The sequence below is a fragment of the Perca fluviatilis genome, chromosome 20 (assembly GCF_010015445.1).
Source record: "Perca fluviatilis chromosome 20, GENO_Pfluv_1.0, whole genome shotgun sequence".
Lineage (NCBI taxonomy): Eukaryota > Metazoa > Chordata > Actinopteri > Perciformes > Percidae > Perca > Perca fluviatilis.
The window spans coordinates 28381217-28402477 of record NC_053131.1 but is presented as its reverse complement, the minus strand read 5'-3'; the positions used below and the strand labels follow the sequence as shown (position 1 = coordinate 28402477).

General features: G+C 39.8%; 1 long non-coding RNA gene across 2 annotated transcripts; it reads right to left on the bottom strand.

Annotated features, from left to right (window-relative positions):
• Positions 1-6118: 6118 nt before the first annotated feature.
• On the bottom strand, positions 6119-20913 carry LOC120548715. Of its 2 annotated transcripts, none has more exons than XR_005637261.1 (4): positions 20509-20913; positions 7578-7770; positions 6338-6436; positions 6119-6248 (listed from the first exon to the last, which is right to left on the bottom strand). It is a non-coding gene; the product is annotated as an uncharacterized LOC120548715 (long non-coding RNA). The 2 variants fall into 2 exon arrangements; XR_005637262.1 differs by having other exon boundaries at positions 20637-20913.
• Between the last annotated feature and the right edge of the window lie 348 nt (positions 20914-21261).

Sequence of the window (21261 nt, the reverse complement as noted above, 5' to 3'; positions counted from 1 at the left end):
CAGTTGGGCCCAGAGCTTGGCACCATGAGACTTCTTTTTAAGTCTAAAGTTTCTGTCTCTGTTTCATGTTTCTGCCAAATTTTGAACATCACGTGAAACGTACCACCTGTGCTACTTATTATAAAGTTACAACAGCTTCCTGTTTTCATCACATGCCAAAATCCCCTCAAAAATGCATCTGAATGGTAAAATTCAAAATAAGTCCTTGAACTACAATAGGGCCTTTGCACCACTCGGGGCTCGGGCCTAAAAAGTTGAACAAATTTTCCACATCCATTACAAAAGACTAATCAAACTTCCTGCCCTGAGGTTGTAAATCTATACCTACACAAGGAATTAATCTTGCTTTACAGGCAGACACACATAGCAAACATATTTGTGCATAATTAGCCATGTTCTCTTTCCCGCTCTAGTTCTAATCATCACAATGAGAAACGATAATGGAACTTGACAGATCATTGGATGCATCTTATGGTTTTGATTCAAACTAACTCACCATGAATATACAAAGAGCTGTAAAACTGCCACCGAAGACAAGGCATGCCAGAATTGTGTTGAATCATCCATATTGATACAGTATGAGCATGTCATGCCTATTGCGCTTGAAAGGGACAGGCGCCTATCTGCTCTCAACAGATTGCTATGACTGTTCTGCTATATGTTACAGCAAGTGAGATAAGAAACAACTCCCACAGTTGTTCAGCAGAGATGGGGAGTCGAGTTTGATACTCGGACTTGAGTCGCACTTAAGTCGCACACACAGTGACTTCAGACTTGACTTGAGACTCGTCCTTAAAAGACTTCAGACTCGACTCGGACTCGACTTGCGGGACTCGTGAACAATCTTTACTTTTAGGAAAAGTCTGATGAGCTGAATGTTATTTCCCTCCCTGCGTAACCTTTAACCTATATATTACGATATCTGGCCATATGCGTAACGCGACGCCACACCTGAGAGGGAATACACAGCATGTCAACCGCATTCCGGCAGTGTTTTTTTTTCCGCACGGCAACACACAAGCGTTTTCCCCCCAAAAGCTGAATGCAAAATACTATGTAGTATCCAGATAAAGGATTCTGGCTCAACCACATCTAATTTTATCAGGCACCTGAAAACGCACCTTGATAGGTTAGCTAACATGTTTATCTCAGCATTGGCCATCTAACGTTAGATTGCTTCTTGCTTTAGCCACGACCCAGGGGAGGTTAACTCCGACTGTCGTTCGCTAGATGTTATGAAAAGATGATGCGTTTGCCAAACTTGTGGTAGTAGATTAATGTAATTTTGTAAGTCCCGCTGGCTGCAATGCTTTGAATTCATTATACATAGCTATGCAGTGTTCTAAGTAGCCTGGATGGAAAACAGCAGGTGATACAACACTCATTATAACCATGAGAGACTTGAGATATGACTTGGACTCTAGCTCAGAGACTTGAGACATGACTTGGACTCTAGCTCAAAGACTTGAGACTTGACTTGGACACTACGTCAGAGACTTGTAACATGACTTGGACTTCAGGTCAGAGGCTTGAGACATGACTTTGACTCCAGGTCAGAGACTTAAAACATGACTTGGACTCTAGCTTAGAGACTTGTGACAATGACTTGGGTTCTATGTCAAAAACTTGTGACATGACTTGGACTCTTGGTCAGAGACTTGTTCAGTGCTTGAGCAATTAATATATCGACATATCTTTGCCTGGTGTTGTATTCCTTATATAATATATCCAAACCGGTCATTATGATTTAACTAAAACAGATGCCCATCACTCTAAGCAGAGATCCTGCATACCACTGTAGCAGTGGAAATCATTGACTTGCTGTAGTAATTGCACAGCCACAAGTCAGAGGTGTGATGTCAGCATGAAATGCCATATGGAATGAAGGAGCCGAATATGTCCCTGGGCTGCAAAAGGAAATGAGAAAAAAAATAAGCTAATTAATGTGGTAAATAAAGTCTCAGGTGACAGCAGTTGATGTAATTGTATTATGCTAATAAATCTCCAAAGGCTCTCATGCTGTACATGCATATTGGTGATAATGACTCCATGGAATAGATATTATTATATATATTGGCATCTTCTTGTATTTGCTCTAAGTGGCTCAATGAATTCTATTAATTTGTATGGATTTCCTGTGCAGTTTTCCTTTCAATAGTAAATGACTGCAATGCTGTGATATTTCATAAGTTTCATTACAAGTGATAATGGTAAACCTAAATCAATGATGTAGGCCTCAGTCAGCAGATTTATGTCAAAGTATAAATTGAATTTCAAGCAACAGCGTATATACTTGTACTGGCTTTTGCCTGGACACAAATCAAGCATGGGGTCTGGAGATCCTCCCCCATGAGATTGTATTTATATAATACATAATATATATACAATAAGAGATAGAACGTAGCTACACAATACCAACCATGTAGTCCCACGATGGTATTTTGTAATTTATTTTTTGCGAGATTCAATATATACGTTACATGCCTATTGTTTACAAAACTACACTTGCAAGTAAAAAAAACTCCTGTATTAAATAATATTGATGCAAACCCTTTTGATTGTGTTGGGCATTTAATGCCTGCCTTCATTAATGGCCAAGAAAGTGTTCCTGTGAATGCTGTATGTGAAGCATTCCTAGTTTGATGAACAGAATCCTTTTCTGTCCTCACAATGCTTCTTTTCTTCTGCTTGTGTGAGTGACATTGTCATCCAAATACTGTAAGTCCTTGCAAAAGTTCCGAAAATAACTGTTGGAAGCAGCGAAAGTGACTTTTCCTCATAAACAGACTCACAAATTGTACAACATTAAAGAAAGTTTCAGATGATGCATCATTAAACATTCATAATGTTGTGAGCAGATTTGCACATGTGAAATGTTAGGATTGTGAACATTGGAATGTTATATTTGATTATGCAGTAGTCCTATATGCATACATTGCTGAATCCCAATTCCTTGTAAATGGCAAATGCATGCACAGGACTTTAATTAACATGAATTAACATAATGGCACTGCCTTAGAAAATCCATAATCCTCTTGATGAAAGTGGTGGTAAAAAAGTGAAACAGAAGAACTTCCAGGATGCAGAAATTGAGACAATATTCAAAGTTACTGGGGAGAAAAAGCAGCAGTGGTATTATGGTTCCACAAAAAGATGATATATGGAAGGAGATCATGAAGCCGTATTATGCCATTACATCCTCCCAGAGAACCGGGAAAGAAAGTTAAAGAAAGTGGTTTGATTTAAAGTGCTCATATTATGCTCAATTTCAGGTTCATAATTGTATTTAGAGGTTATATCAGAATAGGTTTACATGGTTTAATTTTCAAAAAACACCATATTTTTGTTGTACTGCACACTGCTGCAGCTCCTCTTTTCACCCTGTGTATTGAGCTCTCTGTTTTAGCTACAGAGTGAGGCATCACACTTCTATTCCATAATTCTGTTGGAGATGGTAAGTCCCTTTGGGGTGGACTTTGGGCTTTTTCACTTTGTTAACCTATAACATGCACAAATAATATATATAACACAATAAAGGAAAGGGCAAAAGCCAAAAAGCATAATATGAGCACTTTAAAACTGACATAAATGGGGCATTGCAGCCAGCTGAGAGATAGAAAGGTCTGAGGAGAGGACCGAGTGTGTGCTATCCCAAACTGCTGCCTCAGTGTCATCAGTGTGTCAGATTCTGGCAGTGATTCAGTACAGTGGCATTATGCCCAGTGGTGAGGCTATACAGCAGCTGACTGGTGCAAAGGGACCGACCTCACTGGGCTGTGGGTTAACATCACAAACCTCATGCCTCATTTTCTTTTTTTGGTACAGCTTGGACTTTTCAAGTTTTAAGGGAAAGCCATCATCCGTTCATTCATTTAAATTATTTACAATAATGTTTTGGATTAATATCTTGCTTTCTTTATGCTGCTGTATACAAAAGCCACCCATTTTGAACTTACTGAACATACATTTTAATTTTTAATGGGACTTAAGTCAAAAGATGAACAACAGATTTAATACACTTAAACACATGCTGTGAATCAGGTATACATCTCAATTAAATATAAGAACACATTCATACTATCAAATGTTTAAATATTTAAACACCTTTGGGTATTAACATCCTGCCAATAGATGTACGAAAAAATAAAGATATAAGTTGTTTTTCTTTAAACATATATCAGCAATATCAATTAATTTTAATGAAATCGCTACGATCAAGGCCACATGAAAAACTCTTATTTTCTTTTAATTTAGTAGCTGCAAATGATGAGCTGAGACGATGTATGTGATACTACAGACGTGTACAGTGCTGCGTTGTTAGCTTACAGTATAGGGCAGTCTTTCTGTGTTTATTGCCACTGAAGGTGTGTTTAGTGCTGTTTTGGGTGTGTATAATACTGTTGTAGGGGTCATAAATTGCTTATACATTACAGTACATACAGTAGTTTGTAAGCTAACCCTGATGTTTGATCCTTTTGTTTTAATAAGGCTACAACCACTGTAAGTCTGAGCAGGGGCGATTCCAGGATCAAACCTTTAGAAGGTCTCAGCCCCTAATCAGAATGTAACACGGATATAGTGCCTTGAAAAAGTGTTAACCCCCCCGCTAAATCAGTAATTTCATTATCTGATAATCTCTGAGCTAGCTACTGAACAACGTCAGACAGTTTTTGAAAGTATTAACACTATGATGGAACTAAACCTGACACTTTATAAGTCAGAGTAATAGCGACCAATTTGACACAATGTTCTAACAATCAGCTATTTTAGTTCCTTGCGTTTTTTACCAACTTCTTCTTCTCTGGGGTCTACCAACGTTAAACTTCACAAGCGCACTCCTGCTCTCCCTCTGACAGCTTAGATAGAGACCCAGCCAAAGGCGGGAGTCTGGCACAACCACCTCCGATTGAAACACTAAGTTTCTGTTGACCCTTTCCTTGACTGGGTTACAGGTGCTTGAGCCCCCCTAAAAAGGGTCTATCGCCCATGAGTCTGAGAATAGTGGATATTGGTTGTGACTGAACACCCCTTACATTCACCTTGAAGAGAAGTAAAGTAGTGTCACTCGCACTTCCGTGCACAGAGTGTCTAAAGTACTTGACTATAATTGCCAATACACAGAACCTTTTGAAAGGACTGAATTCATTTTTCTTGTTGCATTAAAGCATTGTCCTCTGGCCTCCCCTTATTTCTCCATCTGTAGAACTCATTCCCTCTTGCTTCAGGGGCTTTTCTGCTTTATCTCAAGGATTACAGGCCGCTGCTAAATCATAGAACCTTATCCTTCTATGCATCTCCCTATGATAGCTTTTAGTTTTACTGTATGTAGTCCCTTGGACAGTTCTGAACTGTGTTGAAATTCCCTCCTGTCAAAATGACTTGGCTTGTTTTCAGAAGAAGGGGAGAGATTATGAAATGGCAGTTTTTAAGATGACAAAAAAATGCAAGGCCCTGTCTGAAAAAAACATAAAAACCTCTTGAAAATAGTTTTTGACATCTTTGTGAGCCGCAACCATTCAGTAAGAATCTAATAATGACACGGGTGGATGTGTCGTGTCGCACTCATTATTTCTGAGGTGGTTGATAATACACATCAGAGCTCCAGAGAGGGTGATTATTTCATCACAATTTCATAGAAATGAAAACAGCATTTTGAAAAAAAAAAAATATATATATAAAAATGTTCCCAACCATTTGCTATTGTTATGCAAAATATACTTCCAGATGTATCAGTATGTGGCATAGCTTGTTCAATCATTGCACACTGCCGAAAAACAGAGAGGACTAACATTAAGCCTATTATGGGAAGATAAGAAAGATGCTGCAATGAGGGCAAGACTTTTTGCCATCTAAGTTTCTTCAGTATTTCTCAGCTTTTTATTACCCAGTAGGGCGTTCAATATTCAATCAATAATTTAATTAAATCTGATACGGTATCCTTCCTTTACCCCTCTCTCTAACAACTGAGAAACCGTTCTGGTTCTGGTTGAGATGCACACTGGAGATATTTGTTGTTTGTTTTGATGTTAGGATCCCAAAAGACCTGTGAGAAGATAATATATACTTTATTGTCCCCAAGGGGATATTTAGCTTGAAGAAGGTGGTCTGCACAGCATCAACAGGAGAATATATTTATTGGTGTGGAGGGATGATTAGTCAGAATGTCTCTGAACCATGTCAGTTATTTTGCCATGGAGGGATCTGGGATGGAATTATGGGTCAGTGTCAGCGTCTTTGCAGCGTCTCCGCTGCAGATTCAAAGAAAAATGCAGTTGGGGTATTACTACATTTTCGTTGAAATTACTGCAGATTAAAAATTTAAATCAATATGATGCACCTGTCTGCTGGAGAAGGAAAAGCTGGAAATGAGGCAGAAATCAGGTACTGGAGGGTGGAGGCTGAAATGGCACCGGGGGGCAAAGGAGAGCGGTGTGATCTGTTACCAAAACAGACGAGTGTTTGATTATGAAATGTAGAGAGCGACTTTGCGGTAAAAATGAAATACGGTACTTTTTTTTCGTGTTTGAGATTCAGATAGATAATCTGTGTCAAATAGGAATCAAGTTCTTGCCTTCTCTCTAGATAGACGGAGGAGATCACGTCACGGTAGATACTGAAAACTACTAGAAACCTACTGATGATAAGATAAGTCTCGCTTAACTGGGGATCTGCAGATTTAATGACCATACTGAGGCTTTCCCTGGTGGTAATCTTCTTGTCTCACTCGGGGGATGGTAGGATGAGGATCACTAGATTTATCTCTTTAAAGCTATAGTGCGTAGTTTTTGTCTCCTCCATGAGGAATTCTAAGTAATGACAACAAAACTGTTGGCCCAGCCACATGATACAAGCCTTCCGTGGTCGTGCACCACCTCCACCCCTCCTCCACGCAGTTGCTTGTAACTTAGTCTCGCATTGCCAGACCTTCCTCCACAGCACTGCTTTGGAGGGTCTGGCTAGTCTACACAGCATTCCGGGATGGGAGAAAAACATGCTCTTGTTTATTAGCATTTCTTTAAACCAATCACAATCGCCTTGCCGCTGCAAAATAGCCTCAGGAAGGAACTTGTTTTGGTGGAACTTGTACGTTCAAAGGTTGTTTTATTCGTGCAACAGAAAACTCAGATTGGACAGATATTCTAGCTAGCTGTCTGGATTTACCCTGCAGAGATCTGAGGAGCAGTTAACCATAGTCCTCATAAATCAATCGGAGTTTATGGGACATCCAAAAACGTAATGGGACATCCAAAAACGGACATCCGAAATCGGACATCCGAAAAGAGTGACATCCGGCGGAATTTCCAGCAGAACGAGAGCAATCCCGGGAGTGGAACGTCGTGGAAATAGACTACTTGTAACCAAGGAGGACACGGAGGATTAAAAAAACATGATGTACTCTTCAAAATAATAATTCAGGTAATTATCTTTGCTTGATTTTCTGAACAGAGCTATACTGAGAAATACAGAGAGAGTTTTGTGGAGCTGATAGTCTTAATTAGCTTTGCATCAACTCATTTGGCAATGGCTTGAATGTAATATAAAAAAGTTATGCACTAAAGCTTTAAAGGATTTTTGACCTGAGAAAAGCAGATATGTTTGCTGGTTGAGGAATGTACGGTCCACTAAGTGGAGGGGCTTGGATGACCAGGAGGATGTTGAGCGGCTTGAGTCCTAGTAGATGTGAAATGTTTGTTGAACACGGAGGGAGGCTCACATAGAGGCCTGGGTGGCAGCGAGCTCGCTGTTGATGCATTTTTCAGATCCCAAGATCTAGAGGAGCAGGTAGAGGAGAGGACTGGGTTATTCTCAGTATACTGAAAGAGCCACAAGCATGTCACAACTAGAAATCCAGGGCTGTCTCTCATTTAAGGTTTTTAAATAGGTACACCCTCCCTGCACGTTTTCCCGTTGAAATGAGAGCGCTTGCAGTGCCAGCATCAAGCATCCCAGAGGGTCTTAAGCCATGGTGGAATCATTATGAGACCACATTGTGTTCGGCTCAGGGACAGGACTCTATCAAATCTCATACTTTGCAAATGCAACAACTTATAAAAAGAATATTCTGCGAACAAGCAGAGAGACTGACAGGGGCAGAATTTAACAAAATTTGATGTTGTGATCTGGCTGGCAGTATTTCAGTGTTTAAAAGTGTATTTTTTACTTGAGAAGAAATAAAGATATAAATAAGCTTTTATAAAGCTTTTTGTCATTTATTTCACTGAATATCAATAATTATAATACCACTACTAATATCATTTTGAGGGTGGGGCGGGATTGACTTGACTCAGGCCTTGCCTTGCCTTAACTTAGGACTCGACTTGACTTGACATAACCTGTGACATGACTTGACATAACTTGTGACTCAACTTGGCAAAACCGACTTGCCACGGCCAAGAACAAATTACTTGGGACTTGCACCAAATTACTTTTTACATCTCCATCATGACATTTAACATGAACACGGATTAGCCATCCACAAAAATAGTGACATATTTTTCTTTCTATGTAGCCCTACATTCAATAAGCGTGAAACATTCAATAATTTGGATATACAGTAGGGGTGGTACGGTTCATAAAGAAAAAAACCCCTCTCTTTCTTCAGTATTACTTCGTTAAGCTGCACTAACCTCTTACGGCCGTAGTCCGCACTTTATACACCTATGTTAAAACACTTACTGGAAATGACGAGCGGATGGGGCGGACAAATGCAACCCATGGCAGCTGATTGGACGATCGTGTCACATGGGTCTGGCTGGTCCCTAATTTCAAAACAGACTGTCATGGCGGCTCGTTCAGAATACGATCTCATATTGTACTAAAATAGTTCACCGAAACGTGTTTCTGAAAACATTTTAAGCGAGAAATAGGCCATGCAGTTGCTGAATCTGTCTTCATTTCAGATCGACAAAGGTCAGTTTAAAAGATTTTCGTCAGATTTTGAGAGACACCGAGCCGACCGCTCCTCAAGTGGAGTGGGGTGCCGCTGCACGTCACGTCACGTCACATGCAGAATGTCAAGTGGGAGAGAGGCTGACCGGAGCTGGAGGATGCGCCAGCGTCGTTTATAGTCTGGTGTGTGGGAACATTTTGGATTTCATGGTACCAATGATGAAATAAAACAATATATAGAACTGCCACTGTGTGCATGTTTTGTGCAACATGCATTCAATATGCTAATTTTAGCTATATATCATATGCTGAAGTATATTCTGGAGTGTTAAAGATTAAAAGAAAAAATAACAAGAACCGTACTGAACCGAAAACCGTGACCCTAAAACCGTGATATGAACCGAACCGTGGGTTTTGTGAACCGTACCACCCCTAATATACAGTATGAAAACATTATTTTATCCCTAGTCACAGTTATAGTTTCTTAATAAATATATCCATTATTCATGGAAGTTTAAATTGTGGCACAGAAGAAAGCTTTCCCTGTCTTGAAAGCAGTAGCAGTGTATTTCCAAGTTGCTCTTAACTAACTAGATGCATTCCCCCAGGTCTTAAAGGAATACTTTGGTGTGATAAGAAAAAGCGCAGTAGAGACTCTTGCTTTGCAAAAGTTGGAATGGTAAACTTTTTCCGCAGAGAAAAAAAGGATTTCATAAATTAGAGCACAGTGAAGCCACTACGAGTACACGTACCTGCTAAAAACGACTCGCCTGTGGGATAAAGGAGGTGGGAGCAAGTTTTTGTTTCCTACATCTCCGACAGAAAGCTTACAATAGCTGCACTAACAAGCAGACTTGTTTACCAGCCCTGAGGAAGGCCTTGTCAGAACACGGGAAGGACAGTTTTGGTCCCGTAGCTTGGCCTGTGAACGCATGGTCGACTGTGAGGCGTCTGATGTAGCATATCAAATACAGGCGAGGCCCAGGGGGACTGGAATCGGCATGCTGCCACTTTAGGCACCTGTCCAAATGCCTGGCACACACTCAGACAGTTTAGAGGTGCTCCTCATACCGAGGAGAAGATAAGCAGTGCCAGGAAACAAACTGCAGCAAAGATGAAAAAACCCCAACACACTTAGTGAAATTCAACCTATATACGATATCAAGCAGAGGAGAGGGAGAAACATCCCCATACATCACAGGCAGAGCAGGGAGAGTTGTAAGTGAAGTTCCATCAATTTCTCTGAGTGTTTGCTTCGGACTAGTGAATTTACATCCCTGCTCTCTAGCACACTGGGGGCCCTATTTTAACGATCTGAAACGCAAGTATGAAACGCAAAACGCAAGTAGTTTTGTGGGCGGATCTCTGGCGCTGTTGCTATTATACCGGCGGGATAAATGACTCTTGCGCCCGACGCAAATCTAAAATGGGTTGGTCTGAAGTAGCTAGGTGTGGTTTGGGCGTACGCGTGCAATAAACCAATCAGAGAGTCATCTCACATTCCCTTTAAGAGCAGGGCGCTTGTTCCATGGCAGATTGCTATTATGACGGTGGATTTGCCTGGCGCACGCCAGCGGGAGCTGCCGATGCGAGATGCGGCAAAGTAATAAATGCCTGTCTTGGCCGGGTGGCGATGTTGCTGCGGCCCCTCGGGCGCATCTCCTCAAGTCTGGAGAGGATTGCTGCAGCCATGGAGCGTACCTCCAAACGCACCACCTGCACCTGTTGTGCCCCTTCCTCCTCCCCCCTCTCCATCTCCATCCACCCGCTCCATCAGGAGCACATCGCGCATTACTCCCGGACCAGATCCCGCCGTAGTTCAACATCACGTCTCCTTGAGTCCACTAATATTTCCTCATTCATGTCATCAACACATCTATGATTCACGGAAATGTCGTGTAAATCACAACAAGCCACAAAGAATGCTGCGACGTTTTGAGGACTGTACTGTAAAGTGCCTCCTGACCTATCCAAACACCTGAAGCACATTTTCAGTAATATTTTTCTTTGTAATTATGTATGGTTTGCAAAAATGGGAACTGCTGCATCCATTTAGATGAGAGAAGTGTATGCGCGTTGTGCACACGCTACATTATGGCCAAGCATGCGCCCTAAAATAGCATCTGAATAACGTGCTACTGACTTTAGACTAGCGCCACTGACTTTAGACCAGGTTTTTCCTGGTCAGTGGCGGAATTGGTTTCTGAAACTGCAAAATAGCACCAAGTAATGTTTGCGCCTGAACACACCTCCTCTTTTCGCTGAACCGCCCCCGGGAGAGCAAATACATTCCCTAATTTACCAACGTGCGTCTGTGGAGGGAAAAGTCCGCTGTGCGTCGGGTGCAAAATAGTAATGATACATGCGTCGGTGTACAAAGGCAATTGCGCTGAGTGCAAGATAGGGCCCTGGAGCTCTTGTTCGTAATCTGAATTTGAATTGAACAGAAATGTTATTATCTGACAGTGGTATGGTGTTGGAAACAAACCTAAGAGCATATTTAGATCATTAGCAATAGTAGCCGGGTTAGGGGTCATTAATCTAATTCACTATTCAAATCATTGATATTGGTTAACAGTTAATTACAAAACAAATCCACAGCATTACAATGAGAATAAGTTAATCATTCATACTCCTTGGTCGGACTATTGATTCATACAAATGATTTTGAGGCTTAACTAAAATGTCTTAAGATAAGTAATAATAAGAATCCTTCTAACAGGTACTGTGTGTATAAAGCCAGATATATCTTATCCCTCTGTGCCATAGAGCACAGTCTACATGTCTCGAGAATAGCCATGGACTTTGTATAACTTTCATACTACTATCTAGTAAAACACACACACACACACACACACACAAAATGAGACTACATTTGAAAGGGGTAGTGGGGATTTTGGGAGGAAGGACATTCTTTCTTTGTGGACTTTGTATCACTTTATACTACTACATATTAAACACACACACACACACACTCACACACTGAGACTACATTTGAAAGGGGTAGTGGGGATTTCGGGAGGAAGGATATTATTTCTGTGTGGATGGCAGGCTCCTGAAAAGAGCAGGACAAAATATGACGGAACAAAAGAAAAAGTAGGCTGGGCGAAAGGTGTCTTGTAGTCAAATGGGAAAACGTTACCAGTTTTTGAGCTAGAACTTCTGTTCATCATGTAGAAATATATTGGGTTTAGAATAAGAATGTGCTGTAGCCTGGGATGGCCTTGCTGTCTCCTCCTGTCTGCCATGTGTAAAGATAAGACGGGTTCAAATTTAGTGGAGCAAAAGTGCTCCTGTTTTGTTTAATAAACAATTGGAACAGAATGCACCTAATGAAATCTCTTAAAGGAACAGACAATCTCTAGCGCGCAACTGCTCTATCTTTTCGGAGACAGAAAGTCTGAGGGATATCCAACCAATTGGCGGCCCACACGCAATGGCGAGAGGAGGAACCTGAAGATGAATAAAAGAATAGGGAAAAGGAAGGTCCGGTGTCAGACCCGGAAAGACTTTGTTGGTGGTTAGGGAGAGAAAGTCTCGAAGGAGCGGCTGATCCATATGCATATGAAAGATCTGTTTGCAATATCATTTTACTAAAGATTGTTATAGTTTAACTGAACGAATCCTGAGTATTCATTTCTTGGTCTGCCTTTCAACGAACACAATAAGTAAAGGGGAAACTTTGAGAAGTGACCGGTGGTTCTTAAAAGACTCTGGCTTTTTGAGCAAGAGTAGAATCGGTCGCTTTTTTTCCTACATGGTGACCCCGACGTGATGTAAAGACCAGGAAACCAACAGAAGCCAACCAGAACTTTTTGGCTGGACTTCACACACTCAGACTCTTCTCTCCGGATCCAAATGGTGCACCAAAATTAAAGGTAAGAGAATTCCTGTTTTGTCTTTAAGAAAGACCAAAATTCTCACATTCGGACCTCAAAACTAAATTTCTTTTGGATCTGTGAGGGTAAGACATCTTGGGTTTTAATTAAAAATTGGGCTAACCAGTACTGTAAGTGATATTGCACGCAGAGACAGACGCCTCGAGTCAAGGAGTGTCGCCTGGGAAAAACTGAGAACGCCTCGAGTGAGGAGTGTCGTCCAGTTTAACTGAGAACGCCTCGAGTGAGGAGTGTCGCCCGTAAAAAGACACCTCGAGTGAGGAGTGTTGTCTAATAATAAATGTCCTGTGATTACAAAGTAAAGACATCTCGCAGAAAGAGCTGTCTAAAGCTGACTGGAAAACTGGGTTTCAAGATATGGTCTAAAAGGGACACCTGGTGGAGAATTGGTGTCACTATATAAAATTAAAATAAAAAATCAGAAGTGCATAAAGTAAATTGGGGACACGGGCAAAGGTAAAAAACAAAAATGCAAAAGTGATCTCACAGGGCGATTTGCCCATAGCGATCCAGTCTCGAAAACCCAGGTGAAAAGCAGTGTACTAATGTGTTTTGCGGATGATGTGAGCAGTCAGTGTATTCATTTGTGTGGCAAATGTTTATCTAGTTTGGGTTAGTAGACTGTTAGCGTGTTGGTTTAAAAATGGCTAGAGAGAGTACTTTGAATAAATTATATAGAAATAATATAATATAATAATCAACATACTTGGTGGGACAAAAACGCTAAGTAGTGGATCTAGAAAAGATAATAATATAAAATCCTCGGTATATTAAAGGGGGTAAATAATTATTGAAGAAAATAGAAGGAAAGCTGACAGTGAAATCCAAACGCAGGGGGAGAGTGGTGAAGTGGGTCGCACAGCTGCGGACTGGATCAAATTACGCTTTGGGCGAAAAAGGGGAGTGAACTGGTCTGTGACCCCTGCGGCTGCAACACACACACACACACTCGTTTTTTCACTAAGGAGAAGTAGGGAAAACTTTATTGACAGAACCCTACATACACAACTACACACACACACACACCCCTGTTAAGATAGAGCACTAGAGGTGCAGACAGGACGACAGCCAGCGAGCAACTAGCTCAAATTTCACGCATAACACACACCCTCTCACCGAGAGGAGGAGTCCAAGAAGTTTTGAGCATACACATAGCGGTTTCACATACCACACACACAACTCGCTTCATGCAATGAAGAAATGCTTTGCACTGATACACTGTTTGTTTGTTTTGCTATTAGGGACAATTGATAATGTGATATGTTTCCCGTATCAGGTAAATAGATGTCAAATTAGAAGTACTTAGGTTTGCTCTATAGGCATAAAAAACTTTAATTTGTAATGATTTTTAGAACTATCAGACAGTGAGTAGTATAACTTTGGGTTGCAAACGAAAGATAAAAATAAAATAAACAACATATATTTGTTTAATACTTATTTTATTGGTTATATTGAAACCAATACAGGTTGATATGAGATTTCAGTCTGTAAACAATTAATTTAATATCATACTCTAGTGAGTTATTGGGTTACTATATCACAAATTGCTTAAAACTAAAGTATTAAGTTGAGGTTGAAAACATTCTATTTTGGTAATTTCCTTTTCTTTTAAAGAAATTATTCATTGAACTTTTTGTTGCTTTTATACAAGTTACAACTACTAAACAGATTATTTATATGTGCTGCGTTTTTGAGTCATGAGCTTGTCATGCCTCAAATAGAAGGGATATAGTAGCAATAATAAATAAGGTGTTTAATAAATAAGGTGTTCACATCATTTTTTAATTTAAAAAACTACTTTAAAGAAAATTTATTTTTGTTTTGATAGACTTTCACTATTTGCAGAAACATAACCTTTAAAAGTAATCTAAAAGAGAACAGTTACAAAACCAAAATTTTTATCACAATTTGGATGGATTTTATAGAGCTAAACCAGCATAAGGGAAATAAATGCTGCTTTATAATATTTGATATTCACTAAAATAACTAGAAGTTTTTCCAAGTGATAATATTGATAAAAGAACAAATAATGCCTTTTTGGGAGTTCTGTTTTGTGCCACACAGCGCCTCATCTGTGTCGATCGGGTCCATCTCACTCCCCCTCCAGCTGCAGGACTGGTGAAAAAACTGTACCAGGAGATTGACCATCACAGCACCTCAGACCACAGCACAGCTAGACACGATAAAGGTTTGTGCTCTGGCTACAGTTCTCGGCCCAAAGGGAAAGGGATGGTGGACCTGTGCTAGGCGTCTGGTTGTGACTTCAGTATCTGGAGATGCACTTTGTCAAACCAAAGAGCCAGCAGCAAACCACACACCCTACCCAAAGCCTGATGAGCATTGTGTGATGAACTGATGACGCTGAAATAAGAAGGCTCCGGAGGGGTCAATATATGACCCCGAGGCCTGCTTCACCAAAGGAAAAGACGCTGATATCTGGAGGTACGGACCAGCAGACGGACTGAGAGAAGGAGGGGGGAGCGAGAGACCGTTCTGCTCTGACACATCTGACGCACTGTGAAGTTAAGTAGCACACAGACTCACATTCTGAAAATACACACACTATTAGGAGAAGATAATTAGAAGTACTTATTTTTACTTTTAAGATAAATGTTCAGTTGGTGTGTCAGTAAATATTTAAAGTACATTTCACTGTTCAAATTGGATTGATGAAAAGTTGATAAAAATGATCCATTCAAAGACTTCCTAAAAACCTTAAGTTGTATTTTTCTAGTTTTTTTGCAGTTGCTGCATCTTTCCTGAGACCTGTTGAAGTTGTGAGTTTTAGTGCTGAGAAGGTTTGAAACCATGATGATTAAAACCAGGTATCAACAACTTCAACACAGAGATTATGATTAAAACTAACCTCTAAATGAAAATGTTTAAATGTTGATGTGAATGCTTAATGATGTACATTATGAGTAATGTACTTAGACAATGGTATACACCTATTAATTTAATACTCTCATATTTATATGTGTACACGAAAAGTAAGATATAAGATAATTAAAAGATAAAGCTAATAAACAGTAAAAGATAATGTCACTTGAATACATTAAATGTATTTTGGAATTAGGATAATGGGTTTCCTATTGATAGATTTTATAGGAGTTAAATTTAACAGTTACTTTCAATCAGAAGTAAATTATATTGGACCTACTGCTTGCCTTTATCTGAGGGATATTTAAACGATAGTTTTCCTATTAATTAAGAAAGATGTTTTTCCAAATGCCAAAAGCTGATGAAAATTGTGAGAAATCAAAAGTAAAGTGTTAAAAATCAATCAAAAATACAGTTGAGTAGAAATTTTAAAAATAATGCTGAGAAAAACTAAATATATTTTTTATATAAATTGTCCCCTGTCTCAGAACTCTAATCAATAGACTGATAGTAACGGCTTTATCAAAAGAGGGTGCTCCCCTGGTTTATCAGATGTTAGCCATGACTGAATTTACTCACCCTGCCAACTATGAGAACTATTTTGACGAGGCTGGCACTTCCTCCGACGAGGAGGAGGAAGGAGTATAGTCACGCTGGGTCTAAATTACTCACAATCACCACCCAGTGCCCCCTCTCCCTGAGTCCCCGTTTCCTATCTCCAACTGTTTTTCTATCTTCTTATCTGCTGTCAGAGATTCCCTTATTTGTTTCACAGATATTGCGCGGGGCTGAAAATCAGCCCATAGTCAATATAGCCTTAAGCAAGACATAGGGTTGAAGTATGATTTTACAATTTTTAATTAATTACAATAATTACAAAAGATGTTTGTTTGAAGTTTGCATGATACACAATGTTTAGGGATTTCCACAAAAATAATTGTAACCATTGGTATAGTCATAGAAAGAGCAATGGATTATGCAGCTTACATTAGGAGCTAAAATCTACATATAAGACCCATGCACCACACCGCTCTGACATGATATCTACTATCACAGTTAACTTTTGATTGCTTATTATTGATTACTAAATTGCCAGTAAGTCATAACGTAGGGTCTCGAAAGAGGGATCCCATTATTTTGTTTTGCCAATATTAGATTATGTTCCACAGCGTGTTGCTGTGGAAAAAGAGGGTGTAGAAATATATTGGGTTTAGAATAAGAATGTGCTGTAGCCTGGGATGGCCTTGCTGTCTCCTCCTGTCGCCATGTGTAAAGATAAGACGGGTTCAAATTTAGTGGAGCAAAAGTGCCCCTGTTTTGTTTAATAAACAATTGGAACAGAATGCACCTAATGAAATCTCTTAAAGGAACAGACAATCTCTAGCGCCGCAACTGCTCTATCTTTCGGAGACAGAAAGTCTGAGGGATATCCAACCAATTGGGGCCCACACGCAATGGCGAGAGGAGGAACCTGAAGATGAATAAAAGAATAGGAAAAGGAAGGTCCGGTGTCAGACCCGGAAAGACTTTGTTGGTGGTTAGGAGAGAAAGTCTCGAAGGAGCGGCTGATCCATATGCATATGAAAGATCTGTTTGCAATATCATTTTACTAAAGATTGTTATAGTTTAACTGAACGAATCCTGAGTATTCATTTCTTGGTCTGCCTTTCAACGAACACAATAAGTAAAGGGGAAACTTTGAGAAGTGACCGGTGGTTCTTAAAAGACTCTGGCTTTTTGAGCAAGAGTAGAATCGGTCGCTTTTTTTCCTACAATCATGGCTCAGTGAAGACATGTTAGTGGCAGTTTGCAGATGGAGTTCAAAGAGTTAAAGATAATAATAATAATAATAATAATAATAATAATAATAATAATGTAGTTCTCAAAGTTGAATTTGAAGGTGTAGATAAAGTTGATGCAGGTTTGCAATCATAAAGGACAGAAATGCTTCTCAGTTGAATGTATGAATTAATAATAATACTAATAGTAATAATAGTAATTAGTATTATAATAATAATAATAATAATAATAATAATAATAATAATATATTGTGGTAATGTGGCATCTTCCCATAATGTACACTCATGAAGACCATGAAGGACTGCCTCCATGAGTTCTGATGTGGTTGATAGTAAAGAGCCAGATGGATGAAGAAATCTGTTTGGTCATTTCAAAACAAATCTAGTTGTAGCCTTGCAAATTGGGACCCTGCAAGATCCTCTGTCATTGCCACATCTTACAGTATGTGACTAAAAACTCTGACATTATGGCAGATTTTCTTTAGATGTGAGATGGTGTCAGACTTTGGTCTTTTCAAAGTCTTTTCGGAGTCTTCTAGTGTATGGTAGGCATTGCATGCAGCCCAGGCAAGTCGAATGCCAGCTCTAGCTGTGATTCGTTGTTGTGCTTTAAGGTGCATGAGAGGAGTGGGTACTTAACAAATGACTGATTGGAGGAGCTAATTTACTGAGCATGCCAACATGACTGAAATTAGGCTGGTAAGGGATTCATAATCTCATTTTTGGTTTATTGCCCAATCACATCTAGCAGTCTGTTGTCAAGTAACTCATCATCATCTTATCATTATCTACTTTATAGTCCTCAAAGTTGTGCAGGAGCTACGTATTGGCCATTAATTAACTAGATAATAATAATAATAATAATAATAAATTGAATTTATATAGCGCTTTTCATGGACTCAAAGTCGCTTTAGTTCTGGATTAGTTGCCTCCTCAGCCACAATTCGGTGTACTGTGTTTGTAAGTGTTACAGATGCATCTATTTATAAGGCATGGTTAGGTATATGGAACTAAAACTGCTTGATTCATTGGAGGAAGATCACCGTGGTTAAAACAAAGTAATGTGGGTTGGTCGGGATACAAATTATAGGTGCTGCAACAGGCAAATTTAAACTATATCAGAAACAAAATAAGATGTATTGCCAAAGTAAGTTTTCACTTGCAGGAGATTTGCCTTGGTCTGTTTGGTGCACACAATAAACATATTATAAGGAAATAAACAATAAAGGAAAGTGCTGCAACATTTTCAAAAGATGCAATTTAGCTTGGTGCAGTATCACATGGTGTAAGAAACATTAGCATTTTATATCCCAAATAATTTAACTCTTGACAACTAAAACAATGATCATGGTCATCAGCAGTCTTTTTTTCTAACTTTAAATTTGACAGTAGCAATTTTGGTTAAATATTACAAAATGGAGTTGTGAATTTATTATAAATACACCTGACACTTGATACAATCAGATGTTTGATTTTGTTAGAAGCTGAAAAGCAATTAACTGGAAAATAGCCTGGAGCGTAGTCACTCTAACCAGGCACCTGTAGCAGGCAACACATTAGCATTGTCTGCATTGTTTACTGATTGACCTTCCCATTGCACCTGCCTTTAATCAAGCACCAATTAAAACTCTGATTAGCATCTGAGAGCTTACCCATTAAATGGTTCTTGATTACAAAGTAAAGGCAAGATTAGTTTGACAAATGATTGTTTTATAGAGAATAAACTTTTGGTATAATTAAACTTAGTAGAAGCTCATGTTATAAACACATAGAACAAGAAAAATATGTTGTATGTAGTATTTTTGCAACAGATGTCCAATGAAGGTAATTAAGGTTAAGGTCATTGTTTTTTAGCCTGTATTTGTTTACATTTTGGCAAAGTGGCACCAATTTTTTTAGCAAGACCTTTGACTTTCAATTAACCTCGCTGGTTGCTGCTTTTGTTCTCCCGTATTTATGCTTTTATCTGTCTTTTAAATTGGTGCGTGATAAATAAAATATTATTATTATTATTATTTATTAGAAGTGTGCCGAATGAATTATTATCAGTTCCTGTTTGCAATGAACCCAGGGATGTACAGACACTAACTGGGTTACTTTGATACCGAAGAAAACTTAAAAACGTGACGAGGCAAATTCAATTCACTTAAATTTCAATTCAATTCAATTTATAGTATCAAATCATAACAGGAGTTATCTCGAGACACTTTACAGATAGAGTAGGTCTAGACCACACTCTATAATTTACAAAGCCCCAACAATTCCAGTAAATTCCCCCAAGAGCAAGCATTAGCAGTGGCTGTTGCGACAGTGGCGAGGAAAAACTCCCTTTTAGGAAGAAACCTCGCCTACCCAGACTCTTGGTAGGCGGTGTCTGACGGGGCCGGTTGCGGATGTGATGAACAGTGGCAATAATAGTCATAATAAAAATAATGGAAGAGTGACTACAATGGTAGTCGTAGTAGTTCATGTCATTGCAGGGCACAGCAGGGCGTTACGGGATGTAGTGTGGCACAGCAGAGCGGGGGTGGACGCAGTGGACGCGGCAGGACGCGGCAGGACACTGCAGGACGCGGCAGGACACTGCAGGGAATCACAGAGCGTAGCAGGGTGTAGCAGGACCACAGCGACAGCTTTCAATTCTTGAGTTATAGGGAGTAACTTTTTTTCTATGATGTCTGAGCAGATTTTTGGACATTTATTTGTGTTGGATATAGTAGATATCATTATAGACAAGTCACTGTGAATCTAAAAATGTCATGTCTGTGTGTTCAGATTTGCCTGAGGTTTGACCGAGGAGTACAATTCATTGACGCAAATTGCTGCAATCAGGCGCTAATGGTTTTTAAAGTACCTTAATTGCCTGCAACTGCTGACTGTGTTGATAAGCGGACCAAACTACAATAACTAATTTCCCCTTTTTGTTTTAGAGCACCAGCATACACCTGTGCCTTTCACCTCATGCAGTATCTTTGTCCGCTATGTGCTCAAGTATTCATCAGTTTATTTTCATACCGACACATACTCCATGTTCCACTTACCTTGAGATGAGAGTTCTTTTAGCAGATTAGAGATCGAGACAGATAATCAACAGCAAGCAAGACCGCAGCCAAACCTAAAATGTCTCAATTGATTTCGAGGCAGGTGCACGAGTGCCGGTGATGATTACCTCAACAGTCTTAACGTCAGGCCATCCTCTTCACACTAGCCACACTCCAATCACTGGGCTTTCACTCTCAAGGAGTGGTGGGATGGTCCCTTAGATCAGGGCTAACAGCGTACACTTAAAAAATAAAAAAAGAGACAGCACCGGTTCCCGGATGACTAAGCTGTGACGAAAATCAGTGCTACACCTGCAGAGACAACTGGCGGCTGCAGAGAAACCCTGTGCTGGCTGTAAATGTTCCCCCAAGGGCAGGAGAAGGAGTGAGGGTACTGTAGATCTCAACTCCAGGGTGCTGATGTATCAGAAGCCCCGCTGGCTTTCAGTCCTGAATATGAGCCGTGGGACCTGAAATCTAATTGGTATGCAGGTGATGCATGAGCTGAACATTACATGAAGTGGGTTGGGCTGGTGTGTGTGTGTGTGTGTGTGTGTGTGTGTGTGTGTGTGTGTGTGTGTGTGAGAGAGACATTGCTCAATCATACCCAAGCACATGTGGAAAGACAGCAACAGGGAGCCTGAAAGACTGCGAGGGAAATCAAAGAAAAAAAAAAAGAAATAGCCACGCAGAGAGTCTGTAAAACTGAAAGAGGTGAGAGCGGCAGGGGATGAGAAATGCATTTGCTTCTCT